This window comes from Vipera berus (genome assembly GCF_964194415.1).
Source record: "Vipera berus genome assembly, chromosome: 5".
NCBI lineage: Eukaryota > Metazoa > Chordata > Lepidosauria > Squamata > Viperidae > Vipera > Vipera berus.
The window spans coordinates 24,609,969-24,623,282 of NC_138207.1; positions in this window are offsets into that span (position 1 = coordinate 24,609,969).

A 13,314-nucleotide genomic window follows, 5' to 3' on the forward strand; every position below is an offset into this window, starting at 1 on the left:
TGATACTAAATGGAAGCTAAATGTTCTTCATGATGGGAATTTTGCTCACCTGTCACTCTGTCTGCCCACTCTACATTACTAGCTGCTACTTATGAAAGTGGAAAACCTCCATTGTTGCAACTGAACATAATTGATTTTTTAAAATTTGGGGGCAAACCTATAGCTCACTGGTAAAATCAGCTTTGCATATATGAAGTTGCTGAATCTTGACTCCGTTTTTGAAGGATATTATATCTCTCTCTAGGTCTAGGATATTAGAAAGTCATTGCCAGTAAGAAGGTAGGACTTGGCTGATATGTTATGCTAAGCTATAATGCATATACTTGTGTTGACGCCATAGGCTGTGTCAGTCTATCCACACTGATATGTACACCAGTTTGTACAGGTGTATAAAGTATGGATATTACAGAATTACAATTCCCAGAAACTCCAACCAGTGTATTCACTATTAAGGACGGCAGAGAACCATAGTTCAAGCATATGGACGGGTCTCATTTCTTTTCTTTGAATCAGAGAGTTTTGTCAAATCTTTCCTGCATGTAGAAACACAGAGCTAGAAGGGAAGGCCAGCTGTGCAGCACAGCAGTCTTTAATGTGCCATGTGGCTGTGCTTTTTTGTGCTACCAGATAGAAAAAAGGGGGGGGGGAGAACTTGGAAGTAAGCAAAAGAAAAATGAGATGAACAATAAAATGGCAGCTAGAGTTTTCTAATTTCAAAATCTTATTTCAAATTTATCTGAACCCTTAGTATCTTTCTAACTTTATAAAATTTTAACTTTCACCATATAAAGTAACTAAATTCCTAACTTGTTAGAAAAGACTCTTTTTTTCTGGTTGATTGATTCTAAAGAACCTTGAGTCAAGCTTTCCTAAGAGAGCGTCTTGTTGAAAAAAAGTATAATTGCAAAGGACCAAAGGACAATTATGTGATACTTGGAAGTCAGCAATTTTATATTTGGGTTCTTTAAGAATTCTTGAAGGAGTGTCATCTGGACCTCCTCTGGTGGAAAGACCGGGTAATCTGTCAAATATTCCAAGAATATCTCCTGAGAAGGTCAAATATCAGTTCTTTATCTTTTATGGTAAATACAGATGCCAATATTTCATTCAGTTTATCTGCAATCTCCAGATCTTTCTTAAGTATTCTTTCCACTCTTCTTGTGCGATAGCTCAATTTCTACCTCGCTTTGTTTTTCTTCATTAAATATACTTAAGGAAGCAACTGTTTTCCCCCATGATTTCTTGCAATAATATCTTCAGATACTTTTTCTACATTCCACTTTATCTTGTTTCAGTTCTTTGTGCCCCATTTTGCTCTTCTTGTTAAAATTGGCATTCAGTTCCTCCCATTTCTCTTTAACTTTACAGGTTCTTGAACACTACTAGAAAAAACATGCTGGCTTCTTTCCAGACTTGGTTACGATTGTTTTTACTCCATGGAATACAATCCAGTTGAGAATCAGTTATCAATCATCAACAGTCCTAAGAACCAAACTGGCATAATTTTCATTGTATAATGCCCTCTAGATAGGGACTAAAATAAATGAATACGTTGATGTTGTTTTAACACAAAATCAAAAATTTTAAATACTACGATATTAAAGCTATACCCAGATTTAACTGATAATCCTTAAATCTCAGATAAATTGAAAGATAAAAAGGGCAAGTATAAAAAGTGGAAAGAGAGGCACATAACTAAGTCAGAATATCAGCAAATAGCCCGTGCCTGCAAAGATGAAGTGAGGAAAGCTAAGGCTCTAAATGAACTAAGGCTTGTGACCAAAGTCAAAAATAACAAAAAAAGCTTCTTTCAACATGTAAAAAACAAGAAAAAAGTTAAGGAAATGATTGGTCCATTAGTGGGGGAAAGTGACAGGAAGGTGACAAGCAACAGGGAGAAAGCAGAACTATTTAACTCATTTTTTGCATCTGTCTTTACATAAAGGGAAAAAACAGTCCAACCTACCAAAACCAGTGCCATAAAAAACCAGAATAGAAACGCAAGTTAAGATAGGCAAGAAAATGGTAAGTGAACACCTGTCCAGCCTAGACAAGTTCAAATCACCAGGACAATATGGATTACACTCCAAGATTATCAAAGAACTGGCAGATGTGATCTCAGAACCACTGAACTATATTTTTCAAAGATCCTGGAGCACTGGGGAACTATCAGAGGACTGGAAAAGAGCTGATGTAGTTCCCATCTTCAAAAACGGGAAAAAAATAGATCCAGGAAACTACAGACCTATCAGCCTGACCTCAATACCTGGGAAGATTCTGGGAAAGATAATCAAACAACGAATCAGCGAACACCTAGAAGCAAACAACGTCATTACTAAAAGCCAACATGGGTTTGTCAAAAACAGATTATGCCAGACAAATCTTATTGCATTCTTTGACCAAGTGACAAAATTAGTGGACCAGAGGAATGCTGTGGATATAATTTACTTGGACTTCAGTAAGGCATTTGATAAAGTAGATCACAACCTTCTACTTGATAAGATAGAAAAATGTGGGTTAGACAGCATCACCACCAGATGGATTCGTAGCTGGCTGACTGGCTGTACTCAGCATGTGGTCCTTAATGGAACTGCATCTACATGGAGGGAAGTATGTAGTGGGGTGCCCCAATGCTCTGTTCTGGGCCCAGTGCTCTTCAACATCTTCATCAACGATTTGGACGAGGGGATAGATGGGGAACTCATCAAATTTGCAGACGACACCCAGCTGGCAGGAATAGCCAACACTCCAGAAGATAGGCTTAAGATACAGGAGGATCTGGACAGACTTGAACAGAGAGCGCTATCTAACAAAATGAAATGCAATGGTGAAAAAAGTAAGGTTCTACATTTAGGCAAGAAAACCCAAATGTACAGGTATAGTATAGATGGTACCTTGCTCGATAGTAGTAACTGTGAGAGGGATCTTGGAGTGGACAATCACTTCAATATGAGCCAGCAGTGTGCTGCAGCTACCAAAAAAGCCAACACAGTGCTAGGCTGTATTAACAGAGGGATAGAATCAAGATCACATGAAGTATTAATACCACTTTATAATGCCTTGATAAGGCCATACTTGGAATACTGCATCCAGTTTTGGTCACCACGATGTAAAAAAGAAGGAACGGTTGCTGGAACTGGGTATGTCTAGTTTAATAAAGAGAAGGATGAGGGGGGACATGATAGCAGTGTTCCAATATCTCAAGGGCTGCCACAAAGAAGAGGGAATCAAGCTATTCTCCAAAGTGCTTGAAGGCAGGACAAGAAGAACGGATGGAAACTAACCAAGGAGAGAAGCATCCTAGAACTAAGGAGAAACTTCCTGACAGTTAGAACAATTAACCAGTGGAACAACCTGCCTCCAGAAGTGGTGAATGCTCCAACACTGGAGGTTTTTAAGAAGAGCCTGGACAGCCAGTTGTCTGAAATGGTATAGGGTTTCCTGCCTGAGCAGGGGGTTGGACTAGATGACCTCCAAGGTCCCTTCCAACATTATATTATTATTATTATTATTATTATTATTATTATTATTATTATTATTATTGTTGTTGTTGTTGTTGTTGTTGTTGTTGTTGTTATTATTATTATTATTAATTATTCTCAGCCATATGGAAAGCTAATTCATAACTAATAACGTCTTGAGTAGATGCTTTAATCCTGTGGCAATTTTCTTTGCAAGAAAGTTCATTGTCATTGGCTTGAATAAAACTTCAGTAATCTGGAAATGGATTACTGACTTGTCGTGGCGAAGGGGCTTGCGTAGTTCAATGAAGCTATGAGCTATGCCGTGCAGGGCCACCCAAGACGGAAAGGTCATAGCAGAGAGTTCTGACAAAACGTGATCCACTGGAGAAGGAAATGGCAAACCACTCCAGTATCTTTGCCATGAAAACCCTATGGACAGTACCAAAAGGCAAAATGATATGACGCTGGAAGATGAGCCCCTCAGGTCGGAAGGTGTCCAATATGCTACTGGGGAAGAGCAGAGGGCTAGTACTAGTAGCGCCAGAAAGAATGAAGCGACTGGGCCAAAGCCGAAAGGACGCTCAGCTGTGGATGTATCCGGTGGTGAAAGGAAAGTCCGATGCTGTAAAGATTTTTTCTCCATAGGAACCTGGAATGTAAGATCCATGAATCAAGGAAAGCTGGACGTGGTCAAACAAGAGATGACAAGACTGAACATCGACATCTTAGGTATCAGCGAACTAAAATGCGTATAGTCAAGGCTATGGTCTTCCCAGTTGCAATGTATGGCAGTGAAAGTTGGACCATAAAAATGGCTGGGTGCCAAAGAATTGAGGCCTTTGAACTCTGGTGCTGGAGAAGATTCCTGCGAGTCCCTTGGACTGCAAGGTGATCAAACCGGTCAGTCCTAGAGATCAACCCTGACTGCTCTTTAGAAGGCCAGATCCTGAAGCTAAAACTCAAATACTTTGGCCACCTAATGAGAAGGAAGGACTCACTGGAGAAGAGCCTAATGCTGGGAAAGATTGAGGGCAAGAGAAGAAGGGGACGACAGAGAATGAGGTGGCTGGATGGAGTCACAGAAGCAGTAGGCGTGAGCTTAAATGGACTCCAGAAGATCGTAGAGGACAGGAAGGCCTGGAGGAACGTTGTCCATAGGGTTGTGATGGGTCGGACACAACTTCGCAGCTAACAACAGAAACAACAACCATCTGGAAACTTCAGTGGTTCTTTGGTAGTTTGAAGGAGTTGGATATTCCACAGGCATCTTTTCCAAACCACAATACTAAAAGGAGGAACAGTGCCATGTGACATCACAACATACATTCTATTCTTCAATAATAGGATTGTAAGTTGTGGAGTTTTTTCCTGGACCCCTTACACCCCACAGTCCCTGTGGGTGTCCACATGTATTTGAGCTGTAATAGAAGCACTCCCTGCCTCTTTTCACAACAATTCTTAACTGTTTCTATATCTCAGCTATGTCCTATGTCCTAATCCAGTCTCTTTTGACGTTGCTGTGGAGGTTTTGTTCATGGGAAATTGATTCATATTATGTCTCTGTTATTTCCAGATACCCCTGGTGACAAATATTGATTTTATGTTACATAAATTGCTATTGTGTGCTCTGAAAAGGATGACTTCAGAATATTGAGTAAAATAAACAATCACCTAAGAATGCCTTCTTTAAAAAAAATAAAAAATCTATGCCTCCTTGAGATCATAAGATTTTTTTTAAGGTTATGCAGAATTTGTATAGAACAGGGCTTTTCAACCTTTTCACCCATTGTACCACTTTTAGGATATGGCAACATCTGAGTACCAACAGTCGCCTAGCAAGGGGTCAAAAACTTGATGACCAAAAAAAAAAAAGGAAAAAAGTGATGAAGTATAGGTAGTCCTCAACTTACAACAGTTCGCTTAGTGACTGTTCGAAGTTACAATGACACTGAAAAAAGTGCCCCCCAAGCCACAGCCGACCAAGACACCTCTCTGCCCACCTGGCGGTGCTCTTCCTCCTGTCCGAGGTTTTCATTGTTGTGAGCATTTCTGTTGAGGATTGGCAGCGGGGGTGGGGTGGGGGGTGTTTGGTTTTTATTCCCCCCATCTGCTGGGTGGTTGTAGCAGTTTTTGGTCACTTCACATGACCTGGGAAACTCTGACCATCATAAATATGAATCAGTTGCCAAGCATCTAAATGTAAATGACAAGACCCTGGAGATGCTGCAACATTCCAGCTGATCGGTGCTTCTTCTGGGCTCAGCAGAAGTGTCAAGATCAGCGCTGAGCTCCAGTTGGAGCCTGGCACTGATCCTGGCACTTCCACTGAGCCCTGACAGCCCCGAAGAAGCGCTGATCCTGGTGCTTCCGTTGAGCCCTGACAGCGCTGCAGCTCCAGCCATCTCTTGCTCAGGTTTGTGCGGTGCTACTACTACTACAAGCTCAGTGGGTTAGGACACTGAGCTTGTCGATCAGAAGGTCGGCAGTTTGGTGGATCAAATCCCGAGTGCCGCGTAACAGAGTGAGCGCCTGTTACTCGTCCCAGCTTCTGCCCACCTAGCAGTTCGAAAGCACGTAAAAATGCAAGTAGAAAAATAGGGACCACTCCAGTGGGAAGGTAACAGCATTCCGTGCGCCTTTGGCGTCTAGTCATGCTGGCCACATGACCACGGAGACATCCTCGGACAATCGCTGGCTCTTCGGCTTTGAAACGGAGATGAGCACCGGCCCCTAGAGTCGGAAACGACTAGCACGCATGTGCGGGGGAACCTTTACCTTTACTTTTACCTTCACTACTGCTTCAGCTCATTCCCCTCCCCCACTACCACTTTTCTAGGATGGTTGCGTATCATCTGCCAGGTGCCAATGTACCACAGGCGGTACCTGTACCACTGGTTGAAAAGCCCTACCTTAGAGAACCCCCATGTCAAGATAGGTGGCAAATAAATTTAACAAGAGATGTCATATTAATTCACAGCTCAGCAGAACTTGTGATGCTGATTCAGTGACATCCTTCTAGGTTGTCATGATATAGTTAAGCTCATTTTACATACCATATGTATGTGTGCCTTTGACTTCTGGTGACTGCTTGACCTAATCTGGGGAATTTTCTTGGCAAGATTTTCAGAAGTGGTTTGCTATTACCCATTTCAAGATATTTGATCTATGCATCCTCAAATACATGGATCCAAGAGAAGCTATTATATGATATCTGAGGCAGAAATTCCAGCACATAACTCTTCCCTTCTCTACCATAAAACAACTATGTATTAAATAACTAGTATTTGATTGCCTAGTTATGATACAGAAAACCAGCTGCATCATACAGGAACTTCACTCTGCCTAATTACAGCACTGGCACCCAATTTCTTATACTCATATATTGCTTCATTTAATACATGTAAATATTGTACCTTTAAAATATAAGCACCCTGGTATATAGCATCCCTTTTATATATACGTTAGAATGACAATTACGTGTTTGATAAAACATGGTTTTTTGAGTATATTTTTAAATTTTCACTGTTATGATTGTTCAGTATCCCCCTTCTCCTTGTGTACCCATGTTTTATATAGCTAACTATATAATATTTTCATTTAGAAGATAGTCTCTTTGTTAGTGCTTGTGATCAAGGATTATTGGAAATATTTTTTTAACTCACTGTTTTTCAAACTTGGTTTAATGTGTGTGAATGTCAACTATCAGAATTGCCCAGCAGCATGAAAAACAACTAAATCAATATCATTTCCCATATGTGAAAGATATGCTTTTAGAAAACTACAATTCTGTCTTCCAAATTAGGGTTGTAATTGTCTCTGAGTCTCACTGCACTCAACAAGACTTACCCCCAGTTAAGTGGATATTAATTTGTTCTGACAGTTATTTGGCAATTGGCACTGGAGAATTCACTAGTCACAAAATTAATGTCTGATCTTTTTCTTTTATATTAATATATTCTGGAAACAAAAGCCATGCAAGTTAGCAAATGCAGCACTGTTTACCTAGAAGCCAATTTTCATACCTAACATAAAATATGTAAATTATATACTGTGGCTTATCTCATAGCTTAATTCATCACTATGTTGTTTCACTTCAGAAATTATATTTAATTTATATTAGAGCGGCCTTCTCCAAGAGTAAAATTCTTGGATAATTTAACATAGAAGGAAGTCCTAATCCAACCCCGATATGGATTATTTAAAGATTTAAATTAAATGATTAATCTGTTATCTGAGCTTTATCTTTCTTTACATAATAAACATACTAGCTTCATATAAATGCTAAGTCAAAGTGTGTTGTGTTGTATTAACCCAGAAAACATGTATAGCACAGGTAAGTCTCTTACATTCAAAGATAAATTCTATTTATTCTGACAGTGCTTAACTCCTGGAAAAATGCAAAATATATTGTGCTTTCCTTCAAATAAGGCACGACATATTTACTAGTAGTTAGCAATCATGCTATATTCAATTAACTCTGATTTTCTAACCTAGTGTAAAGCAACTTAGCAACTTTTAATATATGTAGATTTCAACTCCCAGAATTTCCTAGCTGGATACTACACTGAAGCATGATAGTCTACTTTGTGGTTCAACAAATTGTTCAAATACAAACTGTCTCTAAGCAATTCTAAAAAGGATTGGTGAAGAAAGTGGGAATCAAGACTATAAAAACCACCTCAAAAGAAGTGGTGAATGTAGTCCAGTTGATTAAATGCAACAGTCTAATGACTTTATTATGATTCTGGAGAAAGGCACAAGAGCTTATGCTCACCTGAGAATAAGCCCTAGTGGAATGACTCATAGGACTTGCTTCTAAACATATATAAAGTTGTGAGATTGTTTGTTTTTTAATCCAGTGTCCTCAGGCACTTCTGCCTGCAATCCCTATCATTCATAGACAAGGGCTACTGCTCGATGAAGGGTATTTCAGTTCAGTACCTCCTGAGGGTAGCAAATTTGCTATGGCTACCTTAACAAAACAAAATTAAGCTAGCAGGTTGCAATATCATCCCAGAAACAAGCATTGTAAGAAATAACTTCTTTATTTGTAAAGATTTATAGGGGTATAAGTCATCAGGATTCAAACATTACTGATCACTGAAGTGTGGCTTGCTCCAGAAAGTACTCAAAGCTATAACTGTGTTGTCTTTAAAGCCCCCGTAAGACTTTAATCTTTGTTGTATTGTAGTAAACAAACAGTCCCATGCATTGTGAAAAACATCAAAACAGACATTCAAGGGTTCAAAGGGTTGTGTTTTCAGAGCTCTGCCTTTGAGTGAAGTGGCTATGTTCCAATGACATATTTATCCACAATTACTTTGGCCAATATTAAGTTTTCTGAATTCACACTGCAAACTGGACCAAAAAAACCAATCAATCAATCAATCAATATGGATTTGCAACACATTTTGGACCAACATTTCTTAAACTTTTTTTCCTCAGGAGCCCTTTCTGCTTTTAAAAATTAAGGAGGACTCCAAAAGAGATTTTGTTGTATTGGATGCAATTAGTCATATTTACTGTATTAGAAATTTAAATTGATTCATTCATTGCCACATTGTTTGATTTTAATATTGTATTATTTTTCAACATAGGCTGGCACATAATTCTGATTTGGAGGATCCCTGAGAGGGCCTTAGGGAAATCTCAGGGGTCCTAGCACTAAGAAACACTGCTCTAGGCTAGCTAACATGAGTTAGCCAGTCTGGCCCTCTGTGTGGCATGCATGAGGACAATTGAATTGTCAATCTGGCACCTCATAGACAAAAACCTACAGAATAAGAGAGTTGGAAGGGGCCTTGGAGATCTTGTAGACCAATACTCTGTTTAAGCAGGAAGTCCTATACCATGTCAGACAAATGTTTGTCCAATCTCTTAAATACCTCCTGTGTTGGAGCACCCACAACTTTTGGACCTAAGCTGTTCCACTGATTAATTGTTCTAACTGTCAGGAAAATTACTTAGTTCTGGGTTACTTGTCTCCTTGATTAGTTTCCATCCATTGCTTCTTCCTCTGTCTTCAGATGCTTCGGAGAATACAGTAGGCTGACTTCCTCTTCTTTGATTTGTTGTTGTTGTTAGTTGCGAAGTCGTGTCCGACCCATCGCGACCCTATGGACAATGTTCCTCCAGGCCTTCCTGTCCTCTACCATCTTCTGGAGTCCATTTAAGCTCACGCCTACTGCTTCAGTGACTCCATCCAGCCACCTCATTCTCTGTCGTCCCCTTCTTCTATTGCCCTCAATCTTTCCCAGCATTAGGCTCTTCTCCAGTGAGTCCTTCCTTCTCATTAGATGGCCAAAGTATTTGAGTTTTAGCTTCAGGATCTGGCCTTCTAAAGAGCTGTCAGGGTTGATCTCCTCTAGGACTGACCGGTTTGATCGCCTTGCAGTCCAAGGGACTCGCAGGAGTCTTCTCCAGCACCATAGTTCAAAGGCTTCAATTCTTTGGCGCTCAGCCTTTCTTATGGTCCAGCTTTCACTGCCATACAATGCAACTGGGAAGACCATAGCCTTGACTATACGTACTTTTGTTGACAGGGTGAGGTCTCTGCTTTTTAGTGTGCTGTCTAGATTTGCCATGGCTTTCCTCCCCAGGAGCAAGCGTCTTTTAATTTCTTGGCTACAGTCCCCATCTGCAGTGATCTTGGAGCCCAGGAAAATAAAATCTGTCACTACCTCCATTTCTTCCCCATCTATTTGCCAGGAATTGAGAGGGCCAGATGCCATGATCTTGGTTTTCTTAATGTTTAGTTTCAACCCACATTTTGCACTCTCCTTCTTCACTCGCAACAAGAGGCTCTTTAGTTCCTCTTCACTTTCTGCCATTAGAGTGGTATCATCTGCATATCTTAGGTTGTTGATGTTTCTTCCGGCAATCTTAATTCCAACTTTTGATTCATCTAGCCCTGCCTTTCTCATGATGTGCTCTGCATATAAGTTAAATAGGCAAGGCGACAGTATGCAGCCTTGCCGGACTCCTTTCCCAATTTGGAACCAATCAGTGGTTCCGTGTCCAGTTCTCACTGTTGCTTCTTGGCCTACATATAGGTTTCTCAAGAGACAAATAAGATGGTCTGGTATGCCCATCTCTTTAAGAACTTGCCAGAGTTTGTTATGATCCACACAATCAAAGGCTTTAGCATAGTCAATGAAGCAGAAGTAGATGTTTTTCTGGAACTCTCTAGCTTTCTCCATGATCCAGCGTATGTTAGCAATTTGATCTCTAGTTCCTCTGCCTCTTCGAAATCCTGCCTGTACTTCTGGTAGTTCTCGATCCACATACTGCTGGAGTCTAGCTTGTAGAATTTTAAGCATAACTTTACTAGCATGAGAAATGAGTGCAATGGTGCGATAGTTTGAACATTCTTTGGCACTGCCTTTCTTTGGAATTGGAATGTAAACTGATCTTTTCCAATCCTGTGGCCACTGTTGAGTTTTCCAAATTTGCTGGCAAATTGAGTGTAGCACTTTTACTGCATCGCCTTTTAAGATTTTGAATAGCTCAGCTGGAATACTGTCACCTCCACTAGCTTTGTTGTTGCTCAGCTTTTCTAAGGCCCACTTCACTTCACATTCTAGGATGTCTGGCTCGAGGTCAGTGACCACCTCATTGTGATTATCAGGGACATTAAGCTCATTCTTGTATAGTTCTTCTGTGTAATTTTGCCACCTCTTCTTAATCTCTTCTGCCTCTGTTAGGTCCCTGCCATTTTGGTCCTTTATCATGCCCATTTTTGCATGGAACGTTCCCTTCATCTCTCCAATTTTCTTGAAAAGCTCTCTGGTCCTCCCTATTCTATTGTTTTTTTCTATTTCTTTGCATTGTTCATTTAAGAAGGCATTCTTATCTCTTCTAGCTATTCTTTGGAATTCTGCATTTAATTGGGCATATCTTTCTTTTTCTCCCTTGCCTTTCGCTTCCCTCCTTTCCTCAGCTATTTGCAAAGCTTCCTCAGACAGCCATTTTGCTTTCTTGCATTTCTTTTTCTTTGGGATGGTTTTGGTTGCTACCTCTTGTACAATGTTGCGAACCTCTGTCCATAGTTCTTCAGGCACTCTGTCTATCAGATCTAATTCCTTAAATCTATTTGTCACCTCTACTGTATATTCAACAGGGATATGATTTAATTCATACCTGACTGGCCTAGCGCTTTTCCCTACTTTCTTTAATTTAAGCCTAAACTTTGCAACAAGAAGCTCATGGTCTGAGCCACAGTCAGCTCCTGGTCTTGTTTTTACTGACTGTATAGAGCTTCTCCATCTTTGGCTGCAGAGCATATAGTCAATCTGATTTCTGTGTTGACCGTCTGGTGATGTCCATGTGTAAAGCCGTCTCTTGGGTTGTTGGAAAAGAGTGTTTGCTATGACCATCGTATTCTCTTGACAAAATTCTATCAGCCTGTGCCCTGCTTCATTTTGTACTCCAAGGCCAAACTTGCCTGTTATTCCAGTTATCTTTTGGCTTCCTACTTTAGCATTCCAATCTCCCATGATGATAAGGACATCATTTTTGGGTGTTAGTTCTATAAGGTGCTGTAAGGCTTCATAGAACCGGTCAATTTCATCCTCTTCAGCACTGGTGGTTGGGGCATAGACCTGGACTACTGTGATATTGAATGGTTTGCCTTGGATTCGAACTGAGATCATTCTGTCATTTTGAGGGTTGTATCCCAGTATTGCTTTTCCTACTTTTTTATTGACTATGAAGGCTACTCCATTTCTTCTGAGGGATTCTTGCCCGCAGTAGTATACCTGATGGTCATCTGAATAAAATTCACCCATTCCTGTCCATTTTAGTTCGCTGATACCTAAGATGTCGATGTTTAGTCTTGTCATCTCTTGTTTGACCACGTCCAGCTTTCCTTGATTCATGGATCTTACATTCCAGGTTCCTATGGAGAAAGAATCTTTACAGCATCGGACTTTCCTTTCACCACCAGACATATCCACAGCTGAGCGTCCTTTCGGCTTTGGCCCAGTCGCTTCATTCTTTCTGGCGCTACTAGTACTAGCCCTCTGCTCTTCCCCAGTAGCATATTGGACGCCTTCCGACCTGAGGGGCTCATCTTCCAGCGTCATATCGTTTTGCCTTTTGGTACTGTCCATAGGGTTTTCATGGCAAGATACTGGAGTGGGTTGCCATTTCCTTCTCCAGTGGATCACGTTTTGTCAGAACTCTCTGCTATGACCTGTCCGTCTTGGGTGGCCCTGCACGGCATAGCTCATAGCTTCATTGAATTACGCAAGCCCCTTCGCCACGACAAGGCAGTAATCCATGAAGGGGTCTTCTTTGATAGGTAACCACAAAGGTATGTTAGGTATCTAACATAGCTGTAGGCCACCCCGTCCTTCCTGTTCCCCATTACAACTTGTAATAGGACGGCCCAGTGTTCCTCAACCTCAGCAGCTTTACGACAGACTTCAACTCCCAGAATTCCCCAGCCAACATGAAACCCACGTATTTTAAAGCTGCTGAGGTTGAGAAACGCTGGGATAGAAGATACATAAAGGCTGCTCTAATACCTCGCCCTGTCTTCAGGGATGGCTCCTCTTCGCGTTGGATTCATTGCCCGTAACTTTAACGAGAACCGGAAGCGTAACTGCACTTCAATTGAATACGTCGCCCTCTTTAACCGGCAAGCGCCGCTACCATTCATTATTTCTCGCTTCCCTCTCCCGGACCTTTCTCTGATAGGGCAGTCCTTTCATGACGAAATCCTCCCTCGACCAATGGAGTAAGACCACGGCGGTGCGGAGCTTTTATTGCTTTGGCGGCTCCTTCGGCACGGGCTTCTGTTTCCCGGTAGGACACTTTTTTGTGTCGGACTCAGCCAGGCTGGGAAAAG